This window comes from Thrips palmi, unplaced genomic scaffold (genome assembly GCF_012932325.1).
Source record: "Thrips palmi isolate BJ-2018 unplaced genomic scaffold, TpBJ-2018v1 HiC_scaffold_10, whole genome shotgun sequence".
Classification (NCBI taxonomy): Eukaryota; Metazoa; Arthropoda; class Insecta; order Thysanoptera; family Thripidae; genus Thrips; species Thrips palmi.
This window is the reverse complement of record NW_023144621.1, coordinates 11,513,621-11,536,040: the sequence shown is the minus strand read 5'-3', so window position 1 is coordinate 11,536,040 and position 22,420 is coordinate 11,513,621. Positions and strand designations below refer to the sequence as shown.

The following is a 22,420-nucleotide window of genomic DNA, read 5'->3' as shown; positions in this document are numbered from 1 at the left end:
CCGTCGTCGTCGTCTGCCGCGGTGGCGGCGGCGACCCGCGCGAGGCGACTTGACAGTAGCTGGTTTTACGAGCGTCTGGCATTCCAGGCATTTGATAAAGCAGTTACGACTTTGCCTTTCGTCTGTGAAAACGGCGTGGCCGCCACGTGTATGTTTGTGTGTGTGAGCGCGCGCGGGGCTCGGGGGTCAGAGCACGGCGGACGACGGTGTGCTCTAGGACGAAGCCATGGCAGCTTCCCCCCCCCCCTCCGCGGGGTCATGCATCCTCACTGCCCCTTCTCGAGGCGCGGCCGGCGATAGGATATCGCGGCAGTGCGGCCAGGCCCGGGCAGCCCGGGGCAGGCCTGGGGCAGGCCGTGGGCAGACTAGCCGCCCACCGCTATCCTCGTCCACTTGATCGCGGTCGTGGCGGTCGTGGTGGCCGTCGGAGCCGTCCCTCCCGTGGCGGCCGTGGCGGCCGTGTCCCGTCTTGGAGCCCCGGCCAGCCTGCCAGCCTCGGCTCTATTTTGGGCCGTTAAACGGAGTGTCCGCCCATTCAAGCGGCCACAGTGTGGGTGGTCCCCCTCCCCCTTCCTCATCGCCCGGAGAAGGCCGCCGAGGCCGCCGAGGTGCACCGCGTCGCCGTCTTCGTCGCTGCCGCGCACGCATGCGTGCACGGGGCCTTCCGTAGGAGTGCGAGAGAGACAGAGCGGTTGGCTCCTGGCTGGGACGAGAGAGAGGCACTCCGGCTCACATGGGACTTAAAGTCACCTCTGTATGGCCGGGTCCTTTCGTCGAACGGAGGCTGCGCCGCGTCCCCGCTGCCCAGTGACAGGACAGGGAGCCCTGCACGCCGAGCGCAAAGCGAAGTGCGAAGCAACCCGATTCGCAGCTGGAGCGAGGCGATAAGGATTAGCGCGGCTCGGTTCGGCCGAGTTCGGCCCCTATCCGCGGCCCGGCGGCCCGGCTTCGAGGCGAGGCGCGAGGCGAGGCGGCGTGGCTCCCTTTCCCTTTCCCGGTGCGCGGTCCGCGGCTCGCGGTGCGCCAGCCAAACCGAGCCCAGCCCAACGACTCCACAAGCACAGTGCGGAGCGGCCGAGGCGGAAAAACAAAGCGCCTCGCCACGCCACGGCACGGCAAGGCATCGGGTGATCGGCTGCGTGCGAGGCGGTGTCATTGTCATTGGGCCCCAGAGGCTCAGCCACGGCTCAGCTCTCCTGCAGCCGGCCGGGCCAGCGGCCATGGTGATGAGCGAGAGCGAGAAGAGAAGAGAGGAGAAGCCAAAGGCCTGCCTCATGGCCGCGGAGCCGCGGAGCACTTCGGCGGTCGGAATCGGGCCGAGCCGAACGCGCCGAAGCCGAACGCGCCGAGCCCGAGCCGAAGATAGGGGGCACAGTGTCGACAGACAGCCCGCCCGCTACCCGTCCCCGTGCCGTGTCGAGTCGAGTCCCGCTCCCCCGCCCTCCGCCCCGCGAGCCCCGCGCCCCGTAGCGTGCCCGCCGTAGACCGCCGCCGTGGTGCCCCCCGTCGCCCCGCCGACCCCGCCTCGCAGCGGCCATGCCCCGGGCCGGCGGGCCCTCTCCCTCTCCTCTCCTCTCCTCAGTCACCCACCAGCACCGGCCGCGCCTGGTCTGGCTGTCTGGCTGGCACACACGCCGTGCTTGCTTGTGCTGACGCCGTGCTCCGTGAGCTTGCCGACGTACCGCGCCACCGCGCACCGTGCCTTGAGGACTACGCGGGCCATCGCGCCAAGTGCAGTGAGGCCCAGCCACGGCCAGCCGTTCCCGAGGTGAACGTCGAGAAAGCCGCGTCGCGCCCCGCCCGGGGGCCACCAGGGCACCCGGCCCCGGTGCCAGTGAGTGAAGTGAGTGTGCTTACAAGACGCTGTGGCCGCCCTGGGCCGTCTGCAGCAGCGAGCGCGGCCCACACGACACAAGGGACAAGGGGCTCAAGCGCACACAGGTCCTGGCAGCCCAGCAGCAGGCAGCCAGCAGCACCAGCAGCCAGCCCAGGCCCCAAGCCCCGGGCCGCCACCGCCACCAGTGGCAGGCCGGCCAGCCAGCGCAGCCGCGCAGCCAGGCCTCGTAGTACGGCCCACCAGCCAGCTTGCCGGGCCGAGCCGAGCCGGGCCGAGCCGAGCCGCGCAGGGAGCAGAGTCCGAGTCGGCTTGTCGCGGCTCGCAGCCCCGCCGGCCACCTCAGCCCCAGCCCCAGGACGGAGCGGGCCGAGCACACGTAGGGCGTAAGCGCGGCTAGCGCCCCGTCAAGACAGTGGTGCATCAGGTGCAACAGTGCAGCAACAAGTGTCAGAGTGGCAGCGCACCGCCACGCCGGCAGCGCGACAGGCCGACAGGCCTGTATAGCCAGCGGCTGCCATCCAGGACAAAGTAAGGAGGCCTTCACGCCCTTCACGCCCTTTACTTCCAAGTTACCACCTCACGCTGTGAATACACGCCGCGTGCGAGGACGGATTTATTGCTGCCTTTACTGGTTTATGGGGGTGGCGGCAAGCTGAGCACCTGAGCACTGAGTTAGCACTAGCACACGGAGAAAAAGGTCATGCTGTGACAACTAATGCGCTAGCTGGCATCCTCACACGTCGAAGCCGCTTGCTTTTGAGCCGAGAATTTATCTGCGGCTTGAGATCATTTATCGCACTCACGGCGGGCACCGCGTTAGTTGGTGCAGTTGATAAACAATCGTCCTAAATAACAGAGACGGGACGCGCGACTGCGGCCGGGACAGCTGAAGCTTCCCCCCGAAAGCGTGAATCAATTTTCATATCTCCAGAATCGCCACCTCCCATGGCGTCCCGATTGTTTACCAAGGCATTTTTAGTTTTCTGAAAACTGTGCATGACACAACACAGCTACTTGCGTCTACAAAAGATACGTTTTCTATTATTAGGCACGAAGTAGCCTTATTTTTTTTCGTTTTGCCTTGTCTTACTGCTTTACTGTGCTGCGCGTTGGCCCGGCTGGCCGAAGACGTCGTCATGGGGGGCGTCGGCGTCGTAGTGCACGGCGTAGTGCACGGCGTAGTGCGCGGCGTGAGCGGGGGGCGCGATTCGCGGTTCAAAGACCGCGACGCGAAGCCTCGCGTAGCGCCGCCTGCCTTTCGCCACGTTTACGGCCTGCTTCGGCCTGCTTCGGTCTGCTAGAGGGCAAGCAACCGCCGGCCCGGCCGCGGCGTAGCGTACTACTACAGCACAGCACAGCGCACCGCGAAAGTGACAGTTCTGTTCCGCCTCGCTCGCCGACTCGCCGCCGGACCGTGCCCCGCACCGCACCGGGCCTGCGCAAGGACGCAAGGACGGCCCGCGCGGCCCGTGGGCCTGTGTCGCCAGCCGGTATCAATGGACGCTCTCTTTCCGAACAATGCTTTCCTCGCCGTCTCCCTCGCCCTCGCACCTGACGGAAGGCCCGACGAGTGCGAGAGAGACAGCGAACAAGTAGCGGGCCTGCGTGTTTTCGAGGAAGCACGGTGCGTGCCGTGTCAAGCTCAAGGCCTTGAAGGCCGGGCGGCGCAGCGCACGGAGACGGCGGCGACGGCTTGGGCCCTAGGCTTGGGCCCTAGGCTTGGGCCCTAGGCTTGGGCCCTAGGCTTGGGCCCTAGGCTTGGGCCCTAGGCTTGGGCCCTAGGCTTGGGCCCTAGGCTTGGGCCGGAGCGCCTCGTCGATGATCTGCGCCCTGATTCCGTACAGCGCCTTCGTCGCCGTCTCTCCCACGTCCCTGCGTAGCCTCCTGTGAGTGCGAGAGAGACAGGGCGACGCCGGCGCCTCTTAGGAATGAATCTGCGGGGCTGATGGCCTCCGCGCCGATCCGGCTGTGTCGTTCTGCGGCCGGCGGAGTCACGGTCTTTGTGCTTCGCGCACCTCGTGCACCGGCATCCAGGCAGACGGCCCGCCCGGTCGGCCCGCCACCCCCGCGGTGACATGGTGACATGTGCGGAGCGCGGAGCAGGTGGTCGCCAGCTAGTGCTCGTCAGAACTCCAGTACGCCAAGGTGGTTTTGATTTTCCACGGCGCGCACCGTCATGGGGTTGTGGGGCGTGTCACTCCACCGGCCGGAGGCGCTGCTCTGGCGGGAGCCTTTCTCTAGGGGCGGGAGTGACGTTAGAAAGGGGTGCACTGTAACCTCGTTGTGGCAAAGAAAGCCCCTGCCCTGATCCTGGAAAGTTGAACCTACCGCGCTTGGAAAATGAAACAAATCGACTGCCAAGTCTCGGGCGGTCTTGTCGGGGGTCTTGGCGGCCTCCTTGCGCTGACGCCGTGGCCGCCATGGCGCAGCCAGTCTGTCCTGTCAGGTCCAAGGTCGATTGCAGTTCGGCACTCGCAGTCCCACACAACGGAGCAGCAGACTGCATCCGAGGAATCGTTCCGGCGCTCTGACTCCGTCGCACTCACGGTGCGTTCTGCAGGGGGCGAGAGAGACAGAGCGACGAAACAACTCCTCGGAATCGGTCGGCAGGTCCGCCGCCGCCATGTCGGACACGCCTCGACGAGGCCACCGTCAGCGACCGCGACGCCGCGACGCCGACACAGCCCGCGACCTCTGCGCGGCATGGCGGCGTTGGCTTGCCGAATCCGCAATCCGGTCACGGACCGGCCCTGCTGCCCCTATCTGCCCCGTTGCTGTGTGATTCAGAAAAACGGTTAGTCAAGTGCCCTAAGAGTGCGACAGAGACAGAGCGACGAAGGCTGGATGCAGATCGCGCAGGCCGCAGGTCGCAGGGAGTGTTGAGTGTGCGAGGCATACATACGCGGCCGCGTTCAAGTCTCCAGCCGGACAGGCAGGCCGCCTTTGCGAGCAGCTGGGCCTGGATGACCAGGAGGACGGCCAGGATCACCTTGAGCTACCTGGCGGCAGGCGGACCCGGTGGGACCGTATAGACTGATTCCGCACAGCGCTTCGTGTGTTTCGTCGCTCTGCCTCTCTCGCACCTCTACAAGACGCCTAATTAGTGCGAGAGAGACAGCCGGCTGGCGGGGCGTGGCGCTGGACGAACAGCTGCTGGATTAGCCCAGCCCTGGATTAGTCGGTGGCGTGATCCACGGCCTGAAGGGCGTTCTGAAGGGCGAGCGGTCGCTATTGCCGAGGGTCGTTTTCGCACGCACTCACGGACGGAGCATCCCGTACAGGTGGGAGAGAGACAGAGACGAAAACGACTTTCGGAATGAGTCCGCTGCCTGGCGCCGGGCTGGACTTGCAGCATGCTTGTTGGGGGCCGTTGTGTGGCCCACTGGGGGATCCAGTCCCTAAGGTCGCGGGGCCGTGGGCCAAGCCGTGGGCCAAGCCGTGGGCCAAGCCGTGGGCCAAGCCGTGGGCCAAGCCGTGAGCCAAGCCGTGGGCCAAGCCGTGGGCCAAGCCGTGGGCCAAGCCGTGGGCCAAGCCGTGGGCCAAGCCGTGGGCCAAGCCGTGGGCCAAGCCGTGGGCCAAGCCGTGGGCCAAGCCGTGGGCCAAGCCGTGGGCCAAGCCGTGGGCCAAGCCGTGGGCCAAGCCGTGGACTTGCGCAAAGGCGCTGCATTGCAGACTGGGCCCGCTGGGCCGTGCGTCGCGCCGCGCTGGCCCGGCCTGCCTGTAGCCGAAGCCAAAGCCCAGCCCAGCCAAAGCCAAGCCAAGAGCCCCCGCCGATAGCATCTCGCCGCACGCCGCATGATGAATTGAAATTGGCGCCGGAGCATGACGGCCTGGAAATATTATGTACGCTGGCTTGTTAACTAACTGGTGTGTGTGCGTGTACCTGTGCGCGTGTGTGAGTGTGTGGGCAGGCCAGGGCAGGCCGGCGAGGCAGCAGGCGCGTCCTCGCTCAGGTCGCAGACCCTGCAAGATGCATGGTCCCGAGGTGCTCGTTGTGGGACGGCGAGGAGCTCGGGCCGCCGCCGCCGGCGGCCGCGACCCCCTACAAGCTGGCTTCCGAACAGTGCTGTCTCTCTCGCACCGCTACTGGACGGCGACGGCCCTTGAGTGCGAGCATTCGGAATGAGCCCGCTGGCGCCTCGAGGGGCTTAGTCCTCGGACCTGCCCCACCACGCGCGGCGGTGCGCCGCCCAGCCAGCCAGCCAGCGCCCCAGCGGCAGGTCATTCCCATACCATGCACTGTTGCCGCGGCGGCACTGCGGAGTGGCACGGCCACGGCACACACGGCACGCCAACCAACCAACGGCCGACCGGCCCGGCAACATTTATTTATGCTACAGTATTGACATCAGTTGCTAAAGATAGCCCGGTCCGGGCGGGGCGGGGCGCGGGGCGCGGGGCGCGGGGCGCCACCATGCACCTTCGTCCAGGACGCTGCGCTGCGCGGCGGCAGGCCGGCCGGACGGAACGATGGGCGGGCAAGCTGGCCTGGCAAGCGGTCACGCGAGGATTCACACAGACCATTATCGGATCCGAATCCCGAATCCCCGCCAGGTCGCGGCAAGTTTTGTGCCGGCCATTCTGCGAGTCCGCCGGCCGGGCGAGGCAGAGCGAGGCAGAGCGAGGCAGAGGGCATGCAAGCCCCAGCCCCCCAGACCCAACGCCTGGAAACTTGTTTATGATGCAACTTTGGTGCACAATCTCTCTGTGACGATGGCGGCGTGGCGGCTCTGCGGTTCTGATATCGCTAAGCAAACGGCAGGCCGGGCCTAGAGGGCCTAGCCGGCCTAGCCGGCCTAGCCGTAGCCGGCCTAGCCGGGCCGCTGCGGGCTTTACCGCTTTGCCTTCGTCCGCCTGCAGGCGGCAGTGCCTCTCGCACTCATGGGGCGTTCCGTACGGGTGCGAGAGGGACAGAGCGACGAAATGACTCTGAGTCAGACCACTGGCCGGCTTGGCTGGCGGCTGGCATGGCCGCGCTTCCCTTCCGCGACGTACTGCATGCTCTGTCTCTCTCGCACCCCTGCGGGAGTGCAAGGGAGACCGAGCGACGTGACCCGGTGACCATCCCCGTGAAAGGTCGCGCTGGCCCGCTGGCCGCCCACTTGGTCGTGGCGGTGCAGGCCGTGCAGGCGGTGGTGCGGTCCACTTCCAACTTCCATTTCCGGTTTGCGCCGTATCCTCGGCTTCGGCGGCCCCGCGGTCTTCTCTGGTCCGGTCTGGTGGCGTCCGCCGAGGCGTCCGCGCGTCCGGCGGCAGTTTCCGCCTCGTCCTGGCTTCGGGCTTCGGACCGTCCTGCCGCTACACCGTGTGATGTAACACGCACCGCGAGCATGGCGGAGCGTGGCGTAGCGTGGCCGTCTGGTTTGACTAGACCCGGCCATGCCCAGCCCGGTCTTCTTCGTGCCTCACTCGCGTTTTTCCTTTCCCCAACATTTGGTTTTTCGAAGCTCGCTTTGCTTACGTCTCGTTTCTGCTTGCAGGCGGAGAAGCGACACCGTGGCCAGCCGCGGAAGAAGCTTGGAAGCAGCAGCCAGATCAAAGCGGGGCCGAGCGGGCCGAGTGTCAACACAGCCTGAGGCAGCTCGGCTCGCCGAGGAAGTGGCTGCCAGCCCTTTTGCCCTGCAGCGCCAAGCTGCCTGCCTGCCTGCCTGCCCGCCTGCCTTGATGGTGAGTACTATCTGCTCTTACAGTACGGCGAATTAAAAGTCACTGTCTCTCTCATCACTGCGGTACGCCCCGTGATTGCGAGAGAGACGGAGCGCTGGGCGATTGGCGACGCCTTGAGAGCCAAGGCGGCGCGCGCACCCTGTACGCGCGGTATGTACCCGTTGGTACCGTAGCCCTCCAGTGCAGCGCCAGCGCTCACGGCCTCGCCTTACAGCCTCACGGCTCCGAGGAAACCACATAAACAAAGACGCTGGAATGTGACCTCACCGCGGAGGCGGCAGGCCCGGCCCCGGCGGCCCCGCCTGCCCCGCCCCCTCCCGGCATCCCTTTTCTATCAAACCCGCTTTCCCGCCCCGCCGCCCCTCCACGACGGCGCAACCGTTAACCACTTGCTGAATTGCAAACCGCATGCGACTCGCGTCGGCGGCGTCGTCGGTCATCGGCAGCGGCGGGGCGGGGCCGTTGGGGCGGGGCGTAATTTAAGAAATTCTGGGACTTGGCCTGCTCCACGCCGTTCTTGCGTTTCGTCGGAACGCCGGGCCGGGCCGCTGTGTGGTGGCGGGGCGCGGCGGGGCGGGGCGGGGACCCAAGGGCCGTGCGGTGCCGTGCGGTGTGACTGTGTACGCCGCCCACGCCGCCACCGCGACATGGCTTCCGTGACTGTTGACTGTCCGTGACGCGAGGTTGGCAGGCGTGGCCGCGGCGGCCGCACCGGCCAGGTTGACAGCCTCCCGGGCGTGGGCGCGCCACCTCACCTCTGCCCTACAGCATTTCTTGGGGCTGATTCCTAGCACTGCTCTCGTCGCTCTGTCTCTCTCGCACTCGTTGGGCGTCCTGGATGGGCGCGAGAGAGACGGCGACGAAAGCAGTGCCGGTGGCAACGACCGGCACGTAGCGTGGAATGAAAACAAAACACGAAACACACACCTTGAGGTGGCTCACTTGGCTTTTCTTGGCCGGCTGTCGGCTCTCAATTAGTTGGCCGTCGCTCGGCCAATCTTGTGGGCCCGGCCTCCACCCTCCACCCTCTCTCTCCCTCTCTCCTCCGCGCATCGCGCATTGGCATGGTTTCGAGCTGAAGTCTTTCAAAGGAGGCCGGCAGCCCATCACCCACCCCCGTTCGGACTCGTTCGGACGCTCCAAGTTCCGAGTGGCCCGCCTCCTCCCGCCGCGTCTCCGGCCTCGGACGCCGATGGTCCTGATGTCCTGCAGACTGATTCCGAGCTATGCTTTCGTCGCCCGTCTCTCTCGCACTCATGGGGCTGAGCTGGGGCGTCCCAAAAGGACGCGAGAGAAACACAGCGACGCGCTGTTAACTTTGCGAAGCATTGCCAGACAGCGCATCTTTCGTCCGGACTTTTGACGCGGCACGCGGCCGCGTTGCCGTCCGTCGTGTAGGGGTGGCACTTGTGTTTGCGCGGGGCTGGCCGGACCGGGGGAAGCCACGCCGGCCACGCCTTCGACCCCCGTCGCCATGGCAACCGCGACGCGATGCCTCTAGATGCCCAGGACGCCAGGACGCCCCTGCGACGCGGCGGGAGACAATTAGGCCCTGCATGAAGCCAGCGAGAGCGCGGCCTGCGCGTCGCTCTGTGTGTCGGGCCGTCGTCGGGCCGCCCGGGCGGCGCGGGCCTGGCCGGCCTGGCCACATGGGGCCGCCGCCGATGACGACGACGCGGAGACGCCAGCCCCGCTGTGAGGACAAGCAGGATTCTCTCGTTGCCCTCGTCTGGCGCACCGTCACCCCGGTTGGGTTGACCCGGTGGACGCTCCAGGAAGGCGCCGGCCTGCCGGCCGCACCAAGGCTACCGTCACGCCGCGCCACGCCGCGCCACGCCCGCCGCGAAGGTGGAGGCGGCGGCGCACTCTCAATGGGCCCAGGCCCAGCCCGGCCCGGCCCGGCGACTTTACCCAACTGCCAAGTGAACCGCGACAGGGAAGTACCGCGCGCACACACATCAATGATGGCGATGGTAATGAAATGCATTTATTTGCGGGCATGTGTGTGTGTGTGTGTGTGTGCGTGTGTGCGCGCTGAGGTCGACGCTCGTTGGCCAACGCCGCCCTGCCCAGCCTGTTCGCCGTGGCCTTGTATTGTCGCCCACTTGTCCATCCGGCCGTCCGGCCGTCCGCCTGCGGGCCGCGGCGAAGCGGCCAAGCGGCCAACAGTAGACTCATTCCGAGGGGCGTTTTCGTCGCTCTGTTTCTCTCGCACCCATTCGGGACGCCCCATGAGTGGGAGAGAGACAGAGCGACGAGAGCAATTCAGGGCGGCGAAGGCGGACGGGACGCTCTGCGAACGCCGCCCGCCGCCTGTAGACCAACTGGTCCTAGACACTGCGCCCTTCAGTTACGACGGCACTGCCCGGCCCAGAAGACCAGCAGCGCTTTCATCCGTCTCTCTCACACTCCCAAGGCGTGAATGCCGTATGTTGGTGCGAGAGAGACGGAATCAATCTGCCGGTCGTCGAGCCAAAGTGCTGCTGCTTCATTTGCCTCGACGCGCGTGCGAAGCGTGCGAGGCGTGCGAAGCTGAGGCTGCGACGCTCGCCACTTTGCGAAACGGTCTCAATCTTTTATCGCGTCCGGCGAGGCGAATTGAATGATAATTGTTCCGACGCGGCAGTCAGTCTGTCACCGAGACCGCGGAGGGGCGGGATGGGCTGTCTAACTTAGGCCTGCGGGCCTTATGAATGGGTGGCCAACCCCGAAAATCCCTACTATGCGTCTATGGCAAACCCCAGCCCCGTGTCGGACATTGGCGTCCACGACTTTCTGCGTTCACTCGCGCCGTATCGAGAGGGACGCGGATTATCGCGGTGGTCGTCGAGCGCGTGATTCTCTACGGTATCTCAGGCTGACCCCTGATGGACGCCGTCGACGTAGTTCTGGGTCTTGACAGTCTGACACAGCGCGCCGGCGCGGCGCGGCGTGGCGGTGCGCGACCGGACGTCACTGCACGCGCTCAAAAGTCACCGCGCGGTTCGTAGCGGGGCGCGGCGGTTGGACCCGTAATGAAAGGGTTATTCGGCGAACATCTGTGTCGCGTGCCGCGGCGCACGGCCGCATAGTTTCTGGCGGTGGCCGGCCTGCTTGCCGCGCTTGCCGCTTGCCCCGGGCCGAGGCGGCCGTGCGGCCGTGCGGCCGAGGCGAGGCAGACAGGGATACCAACTTGTTGCTTCCGCTCCGCGGCCAAGACGGCCCCCCGGCTGCCCCCGGCTCGGCGGCGCGGCGCGACGGATGGGCTGACGTCACACAGCCGCATAAAGGCGGGCAGGGCCGGGCAGGGCTGGCAGGGCGGCAAGGCTACGAGATGTGCAATAATAGGAGTCCTTCCGGCCACCGCTCCGCTTCCGACTGCCCGGCCGCCCATTCGCCCAGCGTCATCGCGGATCGGAGTGGAGTGGGGGGCCGGGTCACAGTCGTCGCAGTGTGGACGCGATTTGGTGTGTTTCGAGCCGCCGCGCGCCGCGCCGTGTTGGTGGTCCTGGTGGTCACGCGGCTGTCATGAGTGTGCGTGCTTGCTGCCTTCGCCCACGCGGCCAAGAACCACGACGGCCAGCTCAGCGGCGGCCAAGACGACCTCCGAGGCCCTCGCCGGCTTGCCTGCCTGTCGGCTTGGCGTGGTCGCGGGCGATGTGGCGGCGGTGATGCGGGCCGCGGTCCGAAATAGAGGGCGTTGCTTTTCGGGATGTTCACCTCAGTGACTTCACCGACCGAGGAGCGCGCCGGTTCCTTCCTCGGCGACCAAGTCAAGACAGTGTCAAGACCAGGAAACGGCAGCGCCTGCCCGTGTCGCGCCGCGCGCCACGCCGGCTGGACGCCTCGGCGCCGTGCTAATTAGAGGCGCCACGGCCTCCACACCGCCACAGCCAATCGCGAATAACTGTGAAAAAGTTTGGCCGCGGCGGCCGAGGGGCCGAGGGATGCGGCCGCAGAGACCGGAGTCAGCCCGCCGGGATCATCCTCGTCCTCATCCTCGTCCTCATCCTCGCCTACTGCCGCTGCTGGAGCTGGAACTGGGAGGAACAGGTTTCCAGGGCTGGCTGCACCAGCCGCGCCACCAGCCGCGCCACCAGCCGCGCCACCAGCCGCGCCACCAGCCGGCCCGATCCGATCCAGGCGGTCCAGGCCTTGCACGGCAGCAGGCGGCAGCAGGCGGGGGCAAGATTCTGTGCGTTCAGGGAGAACTATATTTAGCTCGGCGGTGCTGTTAGGCCGGCTCGGCTCCGCGACGTCCAGCAGGCTGACTCGCCATCTGCCTCTCTCGCGCACTGCTGCGGCGTTCCGTGTGACAGGGATAGACAAGCACAGTTCGGAGTGAGCCTCAGCCTGCTGGAGACCGTTGAGACGTTTGCAACCGGCCGCAGGTGCCAGGTGGTGGTGGTGCCACTGCTGCCGCGGGTGGGATTACTTTGTGCTGCAGTGTGGTGCACAGCGTGGTCTTTGAGCCGCGCTGTGCGCGTTCGTCCGTCCTGGACTGTCCTGGACCACGGCGAGGACCTCTGGCTGCTCCAGGCCTGGAAGCGGGGCCGTGCCGGCCGGGTCGACACCAGCCAAGACACCAGCCCACACACCTGCACGACCTGCACGCAGCTCACTCGGCTCAACATGGAGCGAGTTATTTTTAGACGGCGCATTTATTATTCATGAACCGGGCGTAAAGTTAGAAAATTGTCAGCAGGCGCGTCGAGGATGGAGGGGGTATAAGGGATGGGACTTGACCGGCCGAAGATGAGCGACCGGCTGACCGGCTCGGCCAGCAGGGCGTTGCCGGCGTGGACTCGAACTCCACGGCGTCCAGTGGCGCTGAGCCAAGCCGAGGGCGTCGCCGCCATGCCGCCACGCCGTCGCCAGGGTCCTACACCAGCCTCCACCGCGGGCACGGCCTCCATGGCCTGCCCTTATCTGGCGCAGGGCCCAAGGCGCTCCATTTTTAGCAAGCGATAGCCAAATGAAAGCCCTGCCGCCGTCTCCGCTGCCCGTGTGTTGAACCACGCTCGTCGGGGCGGGGCAGGGCGGGGCAGGGCCCAAGAGAAGTCGCTCTGCGGGTCGGCGTAGCGTCTTTTTATCCCGGACTGCCCGGCCCGGCCCGGCCCGCCTGATCTGGTCCCTACTGGTCCGCCCGGTCGGCGGGGCGCTGCGGGGCGCTGCGGGGCGCTGCGGGGCGATGCGCGGCGAGGCGGGGCCAAATGTCCAGCCGGCCCCAGCCCGGCACAGGCCGAGTTAGTGGCCTGCACTTCGTGGCCCGCAGCGCCGCAGCGCTGCAAGGCTCTACGGAGACAGCGGCTCCGAAAATAACTCTGCTGGTACAGACAGCATCCTTGACCAAGCCACGCCAGCGGGGCGGGGGGCGGGCCGCTGTGGCCGCGGGGCACCGCGGGGCACTGTGGGGCTCCGAGCGGAGCGCGGAGTGGAGAGGCGAGGCGAGACCGGGCGAGCGGAGCGGCGGCGAACCGAGCGCGGCCGGGCCTTGCGAGCTAAGCCGCGAGCCGCGAGCCCTTGCCACCGCAGCGTGCGACCGCGGGCCTAGCGCGCCCCGCGGAGCCACGCGGAGCCGAGCCGGCTAGCCATCGGCTGATAATCTTCCGATCCAGGAATAGCTGCTCATTACAGTGCAGTCACTGACGCCACGCACCGCGCGCACCGCGTCTCGTGACGTCACCAATTTCTCCCCGCGACGTCGCGCCGTTCACGGCCGTTTACGCGCGCACGCCGTCGTCACCAGCTGACTATTTCGCAACTCCAGAACTATTCATTTGCCTTTCACTTGAGTTGACAAAGTTGATACAGACTTCAACTCGGTCGGAATTCGTCTCGATTTGTGGCATGTAAATGTGCGCGGAGGCATCGGACGCGGTGCGTACTACTGCGCGTCCACTACACGATAGCGTGGCGAAACTCGAAACTCGCTTTCCTTCCCCCCGACTGCGTGCACTGCGTGCGGGTTAGGGTTATTATTTGAGTGTCGCAACGCGTGGCAGTGCGGCAGTGCGGCCCACTCGAGCAGCAGCAGCAGGCACTCGCCCTGTAATCAGCTGACCCACACAGCGAACGGCCCGACGGCCCGCCGAAGCCGAAATACCTCTCGCTCGATAGTGCAGGCGCTGTGGTGCCCAGGGATGCAGTTGCAGTTGGTACCGTGGTTCGGCGGTTGACCTTCTTTCGCGCCCCTTCGAGACGCAAGGGCGGATCCAGGGACGGGTTCAGAAAGGCTGTGTGCGAAAAGTTGCGAGCCTGCAGGGGTGAAGTGCGACTTGTTGCCCACTCTTTGCTCAGGCTTTCGAGCGAGCTTTGGAGGGGTCGAGGGAATGAAGACAGGGCTTATCCGACGTCTAATGACCCGCAACCGCAAGGCTACGAAGGCCTGTGATTCCTGTGCGATTTTCCAGCGTGCGATTGCGATTTGTGAACGTTCCCGTCAGGTGTCTCGCGGTTCACGTTCTTCGCACTTCGGGCCGTTGAACTCCGCCGCAGCAGACCGTCGTTTTCATCCATCTGTCTCTCTCGTACCTATAAGGAACGCCGCATGAGTGCCGGAGAGACAGAGCGACGAAAACGAGTCTCGGAATCGGTCCGCAGGCTGCACTCCTTCGGGCTTGCCGTTCGGTTCCGTTCCTTCTAGAAGAGCGTCGTGCTCGTGGACGCCTCGTGCGACCCGGGACTGCCGGCAGGCCCAGGGCTGGCCTAGGGTCGTGTTTCGCGTCCGCTTGCATCGCGTTGCTCCGTCGTGGGTCGCCCAGCCTGGGATTTTGTTTGGAGAAGCAACAGCTTTTCTAGATCGGCCGGGCGGGACAAGCGGGACACCTAAGCGGGCCCAGCCCAGCAGGCGGCAGGCCCAGCAGCAGGCAGGGCAGGCAGGGCATCGCGGGGACGGCGAGGGGAGGGGGAGCGGCCGCGGACTTGGCGGACACATATCGCGGCGGTGGCGGCAGCAGCACCAGCCAGCAAGCCGGCCAATGGGTCTATTTATAGACGAAACTTGTTTTGAAATGTTTGTGTTGGTGGCCGAGGTGGGGGCCAGAGAGAGCGCGCGCGAGAGAGAGGGGGGAGGGAGAGAGAGCGAGGGCAAGAGAGAGGGTGTGGAAGAAGTGCGATAAGCAACGTGTGTGTAGCTGACAGCGTTGTGCTGGCGTTGTGGCTTATGGCGGCCAGCGCGGCGAGCGAAGGGGCGCGTCGACGGACAGGGCCTGGCCGCGGCCACGGCCTGGCCGCCGTGAACCGCATCATCCCGGGCATCTCGGGCCTCGCCTCGGGGGCGTTTCCGTGTCGTCCGGTCGACCACCGCCCTGGCCCTGGCCGCCTTGGCGCCTTGGCGCGCCCCCAGGTGCCCCCGGCCAGGTCGCCAGGCCCCAGTGGCGGATCCAGAGACGAGCTGAGGAGGGGGTGAGACCTCCCCTGGATCCATGCCTGCAGGTCCCGGGGGAGGGCGGCTCGTCAGCTGGAGCCCCCGGTGGGGTCCGCGTCGTCCCTGACGGGGCCCCCCGCGCGAGGCCTTGGCGTCTGGGCGCTGTCCTTGGCGCGGGCCGCGGGGCCGCGCTGTGCTGTGTTCAACCAGGTTCAACTTGTCATGCAAATGACCGCGCCGTGCCGCCGTGCCGCCGCGGCAAGGGCCGGGCGCCGAGTTTGGGGCCATACCTGCTTGTAACGAGGCGGGGTCCTGCGGGAGGGGAAGGCGGGTGCTCACGCTCACGGTATGGAGTCCACCCATATGGAAGTGGCGCGGCTATTTTCAGCGGGCCTTGCTGTCTTGCTGCGTGTGGCACACTGTGGCGGGCAGGGCACTCTGTGGCACCGCCTGGCTGCCTGCCTCACTGCCTACGTGGCCAGCCCGCGTCCCGCGCGCGACGCGCGTTCGGGTTTCCAGTGTCTCCTCACGTGGGACGTGGGTGTCGCCGCCAGTGCGCGGTGCTGGGCGGTGCTGGGCGTTGCTGGTCCAAGCCAAGCCGCCACACTGTCGAATCTGGCCGCATCTCGCCGGCGGTGGCGGTGTCGAATGCTGGAATCCACGCGGTCCGTCGGCCCATCGGCCCGTCGGCCTGTTTGTTGGTGTCGGTGGCGTTGGATCGGGCCGACTCGGCTGGATGCGCGAACCAACGCCAAGCCGCGCCAAGCCACGCGAAGCCAAAGCCCTTGGCGAAGCGAAGCGCGATGGCGATGCTCGGCCGCTGCGTAATACAGTTGGCACAACGCGTTGTGGCTTTCTGCGGCGGAGGGCGGCGGCCCTCCGTCCAGTCCCTGACGTCGACGTCGGCGCATTGTTTTGCCGCCTGGCGTGGGGCGTGGCCGCCCTAGCAGGCCCTAGCGCGAGGCGGCCCTGCAACGCCCTCCAGGCCCGCTGGGCCTGTCCCTTTCGCACACATACGGGAGTATCTAATAGTGCGAGAGACCTCTCGCCGGCGGCGGCGTGCCGCTCAACCGCTCAACTTCTGTTTTTAACAGTGCGCTGTGTGTACCGGCGGTCGTTTACGAGGTTCTTTTGAACCTATTTCCTGAAGTGACCCCCCTCTCGGTGACGCGGGCTGAAAGTACAACTGCTTCACGCCGTTGCTGCGGCGCGGCGCCTTACCGAGGGCCTCGCTGCCTCGCTGTGTCAATCGGCTGTAATTGCTCTGAGATCACCACTGCGCTGCGCTACGCTGCGCGGCGCTTAGCCCGCTTGGCTCGCTCGGCTCGCTTGCTCGCTTGCTGGCGGACGGGAGCGCGGCCTTCCCTTCCGCCTTCGCTCTGCCTTCGACGGGGAGCTGGGGGAGGCCGCGCGTCCCGTGCCGTCCTTGAGCCGCCCTTGTCCTTGGCGCGCTCGCTCGTTTTCGTCGCTCTGTCTCTCTCACACCCATACGGAACGCCCCATGAGTGCGAGAGAGACAGAGCAACGTCAGCGACTCTCGGAGTCAGTCTGCGGGCGATGCGGGCTGCCTACACGCCCCTGCGTCGTGTTCAAGCGGCAGCACTGCATCGTGGCGCCCGGACGCTGGCGACGCTGGCCCAGCAGACTGACTCCGTGAGTCGCTTCCGACGATATGTCTCTCTCGCACTCATGGGGCGTTCCGTATGGGTGCGAGAGGGACAGAGCGACGGAAACGCCTCTCGGTCTGCCGCCACCCACGCCGACGTCACGTGGCCGTGCAGGCCGGGCACGCGGAGGGTCTGCTTGGAGTCTGCCGGCACACGGTACACGGGCCGGCCGAAATAGACGACGTGTCTATACGGGCTTTCCGCTCACTTCAAGGCAACAGCATCTAGCACCTCCACCGCCTCGGTTCGGTTCCTCGCGGTCCCGCGGTGCAGGCCCGCTCTGCGTGACTGCGGGGGGTGCAGAGGGGCGTGGGGCCGGACGGGTGGTGAATGGTTGCCGTGGTCTGCCTCTGGATCGCCGCTGTCTCTCTCGCGCCCCTGCGGCACCGCGGCACCATGAGGGACGCGCCGGGAGAGCGAGAGAGACAGCACGGCGAAAGCACTGTTCGGAATCAGCCTGCAGATCCTTTGCACGCTCTGCATCGACCGGGTAGTGTAGTGGGTACCAAGCCTCTCGTCCTCTGCAGTTGGCGCCCCGCCAGCCGCGCCCGCCGCGCCCGCCGCGCCACCGCCACACCACCGCCGCCGCCGCGCCGCCACGCACATAACTTGCGAATAGTTGATGTCGGAGGCGCTGCCGCGGTGCCCAAAGGTCCCGCCTCCCCGCCCCGCCTTCCGTTTGAAGTGCGCAAACTGCGGGCCGCTTTTTGAGAGGCGCGGGCCGCGGCGGCGACGTGCACGCTGCGGCACTGCTCCATGTGGTGGCCGCGTGCGCACTGCGCGGGCTGCGCGGGCCTAGCAGCCTGGCCGGGCAGTGGGGGCGGGCCTATCTCTTTGACGTGGACGGCCTGACGGCCTGACGGACGGCCTGACGCGTCCCTGTTTGTGACCAAAAACTGCGCGAAGAAAATGCTCCTGAAGTCGGCATCTTCATCTTCACCAGGGGCGGTACTCATTTCTGAGCCCTTTGTCCATTTTCAGTATGCTCGTGCTCCCTAAGCGCGATTTTTGAGGGCCACGAACAGGGACGGCGGGACAGGGCCTGACGGACACGCTGCTACACGCTGCTGCCACGGTGCCAGCAGCAGGCCCTTTCCGAACAGTGCTTTCGGCGGTCTGTCTCTCTCGCACCCCTGCGGAACGCCCCAGGAGTGCGAGAGAGACGCACACGGAAGCACTGGTCGGAGCAGCCTGCAGTGCAGGCCGCGGGGCTCAGTGTTTGTGACTATCGGTGAAGGAAGTTTATGGCCGCCACCACCAAAGCGAAAACGTGAACGTGGATCAAAGAGGAGGGGGCGGGGACCATCCCCGTAAGTCGGTGCATGTGTGAGTGGGTGTGAGAGCGTGACGGCTTTTCTAAGGCCGTGGCTCGCGCTCAAGGGGCGCCTCGAAACGACCTGTAATCCTCATAGAATCACCTTCGTACTTTCAGGCCCAGGCGCGGATGCAGGGAAACGGTAAAAGAGGGAAAAGGGGGTGGGGAGTCACCGGTAAAGTGTAGTCGAATCGCTGTCCAGGCTCTTGCGTGCGCACCCACGTTGCACTCGTGGATCTTGAAACAAACCACTCGTCTCTATCGAACGAACCTGGCCCGGTCCCAGGCCCAGGACATGACACATGTCGGCGCGCGTGTCTCGATGACCTTGAAGTCTTTAAATCCAGTTGGGCGATGTGTGGATGGCTCGCAGGCTTATCGCGCGGACCCAGTGGGCCCGGCGATAGGAAGGCGGATAGGCCAGGCCGATCGGGCGGCCACTCTGACTGAACGGGGCGTCTCGGAATCTCTGGGATCGTGCATCGCCGCGCACCGCATCGCGCATCGCGCCCGCAGCCTGCCGAAGGAGGAATGCGATCCCTCTCCAGAGTGTTGTCCGAAAGGGGACAGGAAGGGAAGCGGGGCATCGCCCAAAAGGGCCAATTTTTGACCACCTGAGGCCTCGCTGGGATCCTCTGGGAACGCAGCAAACACGTCGCGACCCTCCGCCGCGTGCTTGAGCGCCCGGCGGGTGCATCGCGAAGCGAAAGAGGCGGGGAGGGGAGGGGGAGTGCGCCGTGCCGCGTAGAGCCGGCCTGCACGTCAATTGGACCAATCGAATCAAGTCCACTCAACGACATATGACCCTCCCGCTGCCTGGCGTACTGGCCGTACTGGCGTCCCCGCCGAGCATTTAATTCAAGCAGCCCGCTGCGCCGCGCGCAGCCCTAGGTCGAGCCCCAGGTCGAGCCGAGCCCCAGGTGCACCGGGGGTCAAGTGCTTTACGTTTCGGCGACGCCGGCACAGTGTACTTGGTGTGCTCGGGCAGCTCGGCGTGGCGGCGCCGTGTTTGCCGACCAGGGCGAGGACGGCGAGGACGGCGCGGCCCCGGAGGAGCCGCGGGGCGTGCAGGGCCGCCAAGGCTGCAGGCACGAGCGGAAAAATTGGGAAAAGAGTCGGCGAGGTGCGAGGGGGTGGAGGGGCTGGGCTCTAGGCGTGGCGCGCTGGCGGCGCGCGGATCGGGCACGTGCGCGCGGGGGCTTCAGGGCACCAAGGGGCACGCGGCGGCCGCGGCGACGGCCTCATCACTCTTGCCTGTTGATTCAAGTGAAAGGCGAGCGGTGCGCCCCGCCACGCCCCGCCACGCCCCGCCACGCCCCGCCCGTCTTACGAGACGCCGGAAGGGGGAGGGTGGTTCAATATTGAAACGGGCGGGGCGGATCCAGTTCGCGGAGGTGCTGACTGGACCTGGCAGCGGGTCGCTGCGGCTCGCTGCGGCCGGCGCCGTGCGTTCTATGTTCCCCTCACGAAGCGCCAGCACCGTCTGCCAGGCTCCCTTCCCTGAAGCGAGCCATGAGTCGTCTCGTCGCTGTCTACATTGCGCCCTCGAAACGCCCCACGAGTGCGAGAGAGACACGGCGACGAGATCGCTCGGCTGGACCCTGGTGGTGTTGACGGCGTGACTGAGGCCGTGGCGGCGTGGTGCGGCGTAGTGTGGCGTCCTCCCGAGCGTCCGCCAGTGCCGCCAGGCCAGGGCGCGGTCGGCGCTCGGCTCGGGTCAGGTCGGGGTCGGGGCGGGTTTGCCCAGTTTGCCCTGCAAACACTGCGAACGCCGCGAACGGGGGCGGGACGGGGGCGCCAGCGACAAGGACAAAAACAAAAGGGATGGAACATGGAACTGGCGGTGCAGCAAGGCGCAGCAAGGCGCAGCAAGGCGCAGCAAGGCCCGCCCGCGCGCACGCGTGCTCGGCGGGCCGGCCGGCCTCTCGGGCTGAAGGAGCTGAAGCCTTTCGGAGACGGGGCCGGGGGGCCGGGACTGCCGGGCCTCACCGCCATGCCGCCATGCCATCGTCGTTGATGTGCCTGGCGATTAGCGTCGCCCCATGATGCCGCGAAGCCTACCGCGCCACCTACCCGCCTAATGTTGTTGTTTGTGTGTTTCAGATATCGGCCCTAACAGTGCGCGCGGCATGATGAGATCCGTGAGTGTACACAGCGGGCGTAGTGGAGTCTAGCAGGGCGGCGGAGAGCGCAGCGGGACCAACGCGTTTCGGAAGCCGGTCGCGTCACCGTGGCGTCACTCCGTCTCTCTCGCACCTATACGGGGCGCCCGTGAGAGCGAGAGAGAAAGAGCGACGAGAATGACTCTCGGAATGTCGCGGAGACTAGCAGTCTCGGTGCGGCCGTGCCGTGTGCCATGTGCCATTTGCCTTCCAAAGCGTCCCCAGCCTCCCCCGCGCGGCCGGGCCGGGCCGGGCTTGGCCGGGCCGGGCCGGGCGTGGCGCCTCGCACTGTGACTGGCGCGTTCGGCCGAAGTCATTGTCTGCCGCTCAAACGCCTTCCAACGCCGTCTTCCCTGCCGGCGAGCCACGCCGGGCCGGCCGCGCCGCCACCAAGCCGCCACCGCCTCGCGGCGTGCACGCGCGTGGGTGGAGCCGCGAAGCCGCGTCGTGTCAGTCGCTCGCTCAAAGCGGCGCAATATTTTTTTCGCCCAAGATTTACTACATTTGCCTTCCTCTTTATCTCGCGGCGCGGGCTCTCTTTCGCAGCTATCTCGCTCGCACCTTCGGCCGGCATGTTTACGTGCGAGAGAGAGCGAGCGTCTGCGCTGCGCGCACATTCGCACAGCACGTTGTGTACTGTCGGTCCCAAAGTGCCCCAAGGGGTAGCGCCCGAAATGGGAGCCAAATTTGCACCCGAGTGGTCCAGGACCACTGGTCCTGGTCCTGGTGCGGCACGCTGCGGCACGCTGCGGCACGCTGCGGCACGCTGCGGCACGCTGCGGCACGCTGCGGCACGCTGCGGCACGCTGCGGCACGCTGCGGCACGCTGCGGCATCGCGGGTATTCTTCGGGACTTTCTCGCGCGCATTATTTTTACCCCATCGCGAGTGAAGCCAGGCAAGCCAAGCCAGGTGTGGCGCAGCGGAGAGCTTATCTTATCGCGACGTGTAGACGCGCTGCCTGTTCCGTCCTGGTCCCGTCGCTGTCGCGCTGCCGCCTGTCTCTCGCCGCATCTGCAACAGCGGCGAGGACGAAGACGCCGTTCTCTAGGGCGTCCGCGGACCGGCGAGCGGACCGAGCGGGCCGCGCGGCCTGCTGCTGCGCCTTACTGAACGGAGCCGAGGCGCGCTTGCATGCTTTATTTGAATTCAATTGCTCGCGCGGCAGGGCGCGGCGGGGCAGGGCGTCCACATTTCGCTGAACAGCTCGGGGCCCCGCACTGCCATGGCACTGCACTGCCGGAATGCCTGGCGTTGGCCTGGCGTTGGCCTGCCGGCCCGGCCGCCCCACTGGGCCGACCATGAAGGCCTCTGCTCGACGTTATCGCCCCTTTGATAACAACAAAGCCCGTGACGTCTACGCGGCGGCCGGGCGGCCGGGCAGCGCCCCTCGACGCCGAGGGTAGGGAAGGACTCGGGGCCGGGGGCCGCGTCGTCGCCGTCGCCAGGGCGAGGGTCTGGCTGGCTCCGCGGAACTTGCAGAGGGCCGTTTGCATCCGGGTGGCTAGAAATAGCGAGCCGCGGCTCCAGGGCGCGGCTCGTGCGGCTCCACGGCGTGGAAGTGGAAGTCCACAAGGCCCAGCCCGGCGTGGCCGCTACGCCGCTCGCAAGTACGGCTACGGCGAGATAACAGATTCGCTCCGCTGTGCTCCGCTGCTTCGCTCGGCTCGCCCCTTCTCTCCCCGCGCTGTGTCGTCTCGTACAGACGGCTGCCTCGCCTTCGGCCGGGCTGCAGCGGGCCGTTCCTCGTCCTCATCCTCGTCCTCGCCCAGCCTCGCCCAGCCTCGCCGTCGGTCGAGTAATTGGCGTCGTGGTCCAGCAGAGCGTCGCAGAGCATCCTAGTGCCGATCTAGTGCGGAGGTGTGCCTCGAAAATTGTTTCGTGGAATGAGGGAGGGAATTTAACGTTAATTGCAACCGTGCAATATTGGCGCGTCACCTTCGTCTTAGGCTGAATCATGGTGGCAGGACAAGTTCATGACCGCCTCCCCTCTCATCCGCGTCTGTGTGTGCGTGTGTGTGTGTGTGTGTGTGTGTGTGCGCGCGTGTGTGTGCGTGCGTGCGTGCGCGCGTGTGCTCCTGGCCTCGCGGAAGTGCGCGGCCACTGCTAACCTGGCTTGTTTCTCCTCTCTGTTGCAGTGAAGGGAAGGCCACCGGCCTGGGCTCCGGGCTTGGTGCTCCGGCCTGGAGACGCCCGGGGCTCCGCCCGCTCCGCTGTGAGCGCGTCTCCAGCCCGGAGTCCGTCCGGGTTGTCCGTCCGGGCCGTCCGTCCGGGCCGTCCGTCCGGGCGTGGGCATGATGCGAGGGGCCCGGACTGCCCGGACGAGCGGCATGGCGCTGGCTGCGCTGGCCACCTCTGAGCCTGAGGCCGACCCCTGCCCCTGCCTGTGCCCGCCCCCGGCCGCGCCGGCCGCGCTGCAGCGTCT

General features: G+C 66.6%; 1 long non-coding RNA gene across 1 annotated transcript; it reads left to right on the top strand.

The window, feature by feature from the left end:
* Window positions 1-2,094: 2,094 nt before the first annotated feature.
* On the top strand, window positions 2,095-22,379 carry LOC117650901. The gene is made up of 4 exons (XR_004588070.1): window positions 2,095-2,365; window positions 7,318-7,504; window positions 19,938-19,975; window positions 22,134-22,379. It is a non-coding gene; the product is annotated as an uncharacterized LOC117650901 (long non-coding RNA).
* The last annotated feature ends 41 nt before the right edge of the window (window positions 22,380-22,420 follow it).